Here is a 5,293-nt window from a genome sequence, read left to right as displayed (position 1 = left end):
AGTATGTGTTTTTGCAACAGAATTGAATTTTACATTGTAATCTAGTCCATATTCTTGATTGTAACTTTGAGCTACCAATTGTGCTTTCTGTCTTGCTACTGGCCCATTTGAATTGAGTTTAGACACGTATATTCGCTTACTATCTATAACATTTTGAGAAGGATGAGGTGGAACTAAAGTCCAAGTACCTCGTTCTAGTAAAGCATTGAATTCAGTCAACATTGCCCCCCTCCAATTGGAATCTCTCATAGCAGTGGAGTAAGATATAGGATCATTTTGTTGTGTGATTGAGATTAAAGATAGTTTAGTTTTAATGATCTTGTTTTGGTCCTAGTTACCATAGGATGTTTTGAATGAAGGGTAGAAATTAATGGAGGTAAATTGTTATTTGGATGAGTTGAATCTATGTAGTTGCTATCTAAAGAAGTAGAGGTTGTATGAATAAATTCTGGCATAAGTGGTTCAGCTGTAAATGATTGTGTATGAGTGAATAATTTATTATGTTTCGATAATATAGTGTTGATGATAGTGGAAGCTAGGACTAAGGCAAGTGGACTATGTAAGGGCGGTGTTATTGTATTGGATGATTTAGAATGTGGTTGTTTATGAAATGGAAAATTAGATTTATGAAAAAATACATGCTTGAAATCATTGGAGTACTTGTGTTGAGGTTTAAACGTTTGTACCCTTTTTGTGATGAAGAATAACCAAGAAACACATGTTATGGATTTGAGACCTAGTTTGTGTATTTGATTTGGAGCAGTTGGATCCTAAATTATCATTTGTGAACATGCCTCAAGAGTTTTCGATTGAGTGAAGGAAGAAGAGAGAAAGAGAGTATGGCAAGTCAGCAGTTTCCTCTAGAGATAGTAGGTGAAAGTTCTTCTTTTTATATTTTTGTCTCTTGTTTATAAAGGTTTATTTTATACATATAAGTACAGAAAGAAGGGAGAAACCACTCTTAATACAATTGATGTTCTAATTAATCATATGAATTTCATATCATATATGTATTACAATTTTAATTTTAACATAACGGTATTTGTCTAACAGACTTGCTTGAATTTAGTTGATTGAGGTAATTGGTCGAGTGATGACTGCGTCATGGGGGGTAGGCCAAGGCGCTCAGTTGAGTGTCGATCTTGTCCGTCGTGGTAAATGTGGGTCGACCGATTAGCCGTGAACAAGGATTATTACCTGCACCCCGGTCGATCGAGACTATCAGCGTGGTCTTTTGTTCAAATCTATCACCATGGTATATTGACAGATTCTTGAACATGCGGTTGGCAGTACGGTGGTAGACACCTCGGTTGTCTGGCTATTGTTTGGGTCGTTCGAATGCTTTGAGTTTCATGCTAACAATTGGGATGTATACAAGAGGTAAACATAGAAAACATAATCAGGCAAAGGATTTGAAATGTGAATAGTTGGGAAGTTTTTGATATAGGAGTCGAAAAGGTGATTGTTTATTAGTGTTGATTATAAGTTATCACATAATCATGTAAACTACTGTAAGAACAATATCTATCGGAGGACGGGATGACACATTTGCATAAAACATGAATGCCATGATAGTTTCAAGTACGTGTCTACGTTTTCTCTCAGCTATCATATTTTGTTCAAGAGTATAGGGACAACTGCAGTGATATATGATCCCTTTAATAACTAGGTAGCTTTGAAAATGATTATTCACATGTTCTCCTTCACCATTAGTGATTAGTATTTTGATTATGGTATTATATTGTCTTTCAACCATTTGTTAAAGCTGTAAAAAATTTTCATATGTTTCAGACTCATGTTTAAAAGGATAGAACCATGTAAATCTTGAAAAATCATCCATAAATGATAAGTAGTGGCGTAGTCCTTGCTTTGAAGATACAGAAGAATGACCCTATATGTCTGAATGAATGATTTCAGGAGGTACATAAAATCTACTTAAGGAAGAAGTTAATGACAGTTTATGTATCTTTGCAAGATTACATGAGGTGCATTGAAAGGAGTTTGCATTGATATATGTATTATGACAGTTTATGTATCTTTGCAAGATTAGGAGTTTGCATTGATATATGTATTCCAAATAACATTTGCTAATGATGTAGGAGTGGAAGAAGTTGGATGCCCCAATCTTTGATGCCAGAAAAGTAGATTGATGTCTAGTTTGTAGAGGATATCGTCCTTTTTCCACCAGGACCGTCAAGCCCAACCTTGATGGCCTGATTGTCAACAATTTGAAAACAATTTGATCAAAATATAATAGAATATGATTTATCATCAGCTAATCTTTGTACAGACAATGGGTTATGAGTAAGTTGAGAAACAGGAAAAAAATTTGATGATAGACTTACGAGAGTTTCTTGATACGATTCCCTGTCTAGAGTTACTGATGGGAAGTGATTAACCATTACCTACTATGATTTTATGATCTCCTTAATAAGGTATATGATGTGTAAGATGATTGAGTTTAGCAGTAATACGAGCAATTTCTTCTGAGTTAAGATACCAAGTATCTAAATTGGAAGCTTAACCCGTCAGCAAAGCCTTATGAATGTTTACATTCTTGGTGTAGTTTTAATGCCGACAATTTATAGTTGTATGCCCTCTTTTACCACAAATGTGACATTCCAGTAAATTGATTGAGTTTGATCTGTTTGAATTGACTGTGTCACTACATGTTCTTTGTTGATCGAATGATGAACAACCACGACCTCAATTGGATGTGTTTCAACCTCCATTTCCTTTTGTTGTGAAAAATGCTTGATGTAGATCTAAGGTATTTTAATTGTTTTGGGCTTTAGTTGCCTCTTAAGCTAGATTAACTTCTTCATTGCATAATATTGAATACTTATTCATTGTAGATATGTGCAAATTGCAGTTTTAAAAGTTGAAATGTAGGCGGCAATCCATTAAGGATGTAATGAATGACATTTTTTGTGTCTAATGGTGACCCTATTGCTGTAAGAATGTTGATTTTGGCTTTAATAATGAAAAGACATTGGTTCACTAAGCTTTCTTTCATTGTAGTGTTGCAGAGTTCTTTCTTTAATTGAAGAACTATTAATTTGTTTGAAGACTACAAAATTTTGTTGATTGTTTGCCAAACTTCAGTGCAAGATTTAAGTTCCACACATATGTAAGCAAGGTATTTGATATGTTATAATATAAAGCTGCATTTAGATTCTGATCAATGAGAACCCACTGTCTGAAAACTGGATTTGAGATTGAATTTCCATCTTCAGATAAAGTCTGATGATCAAGACGGTCATTAAATTCCCATATTTTTTAGATGTATTTAATTTATTCTCTGTAAAACTTGGTGCTCTTTTTCAATCTCTATTCTCTCTAGCAATTTTAGTTTAAGTTACGGGTAAGAGATAGACATCATGAACATGTAAAATAAAAGAAATGTTTTTTAGGTAAAATAATCTTTGTTTTATTTCTATTAGCTCTTTAATTTATTTCTATTTGCCTCTTTTTTGCATGTTTAAATATATTCATATGCATGAAATAAGGTGTGAATGAACAGCTTAATGATTTTCTCAAATTTATCTACAGAAGAACATGCTTACCAAGGTTAGCAAATGCCTTATTTTATTTGACAGAAACAAACACACTATATAAAATTGTGAAGCATAATGGATTTGCATTGGTTGTGATATGTCACCTAATAATCCACTTCGTTAGGCATTAATATCAATGTACTTTGGATTGTATAAATTCTAGCAAACTTACTATCAAATTGAACACCACGACAAACCCAAAGACGACAAAATTGGTACAATCGGGCCACAAATGAGCACAAATCAAGCCATTCAAGTGGTTTTAAGAGCTTTGGGACACTAATTTAAAGACCAAACGATCTCTAAATAATGAATATTTATAATCAGATCGAGCATAACAATGAGGGAAGTCCAACAAGTCCATGATCACTCAATTTGAAGGATATTAAGTTCTAAGTTATTATCGTATCAGATTTTAAACAAATATACAGTTAGGGTTCCAATGCTCTATATAAATTGTACTTTAGAATAATAATCCCTTCATGCAAAGCCATCTAGGATAAAATCTTCAACTCAAATTTCATACCTCCAACAATTCAAAGCAGCGTGTTCATCCAAAAGTAGAGCTGCTATGCCCCACCAGTATTTCTGCCTCATCATTCAGTATCCAGATTGTTCGGCCGAGTCAACCGACATTTTCTGCAAGAAAGGATTGTATGTGCTGGCGGTAAATATATATATATACAGCAGTGCACGTTTTGTGGTTTGTTGTTAGACCAGCCTCTTTGAAGGTCGTAAGTCCCTTCAGGTCACGAGTTCGAAGCCCCTCATGTGTAGGGGGTGGTACTCAAATATTTATCACATTTAGGGTTGGGCGGGGCTCATCTAATATCCTCGGGTCATTTCTTATATATTATATATATATGAACACAGCAGCTGGCCAAGAAATTAATTAATCTTTCGACTCAAAGTTTAATTTTTAAGCGAGATTCGAACCCGCCCTCATCTTCTTATGCCAGTAGATTCTGCCGAGCTCTTGTGGACTTGTAGATACATTGATCTCTATGATAGCTTCCACCTAGCTCCCATGTGGTATCTTTCACCTTCGGCACGTTGCTAAGAAGGGAGGGATGAAGATTGTGGGCATTTCACATAAAACATGTAGAATATACTAATATATTCTTATAATGTAAATAAATGATTGTTTTGGTGAAGTTTAATCTATATTATAATTACATGCAATAGGGATTGTTCCATTGCCTCTTCCTTGAACATAAATTTTAGCCATTGTAATTTAATTTTTATTTAATTATCTTGATATGCATAGAAATATAATCAGCGCCGTGTCATATCAGTTGTAAGTCCCCTCTGGTCTGGGATTCAATTCCCCCTGAGTTTAGGGTGTGATACTCGAATTTTGGGATGCATGAGGGATAACGGAAGTTCATATATATATATATATATATATATGCGCCGCGTACTCACATCAATTGGTCGGGCATCTGCTTATCAGTTGTAGGTCCTCTCTGGTATGGGGTTCGATTCCCCTCAATGGAGGGTGTGGTATTTGAATTGTTAGGCGCATTGGGGATGACCGAGGCTCTTATAATAACCTCGTGTCATTCCTTCTAAGAATTTGGAAACAAAGAAGTTATGTGATCCTTTGAATAATTGTTTAGAAGGACTAAAAAATTGATTTAATATAAAATAGTATTTACGTACATTTCATATGTCATAAACTAAACAATTAACCATTAACATCTAGGTAGTATGAGGTTACTATTATATATATATAT

This window comes from Phalaenopsis equestris, unplaced genomic scaffold, assembly GCF_001263595.1.
Source record: "Phalaenopsis equestris unplaced genomic scaffold, ASM126359v1 Scaffold000333, whole genome shotgun sequence".
NCBI classification, from domain to species: domain Eukaryota; kingdom Viridiplantae; phylum Streptophyta; class Magnoliopsida; order Asparagales; family Orchidaceae; genus Phalaenopsis; species Phalaenopsis equestris.
Note: the sequence above shows the minus strand (reverse complement) of the source record.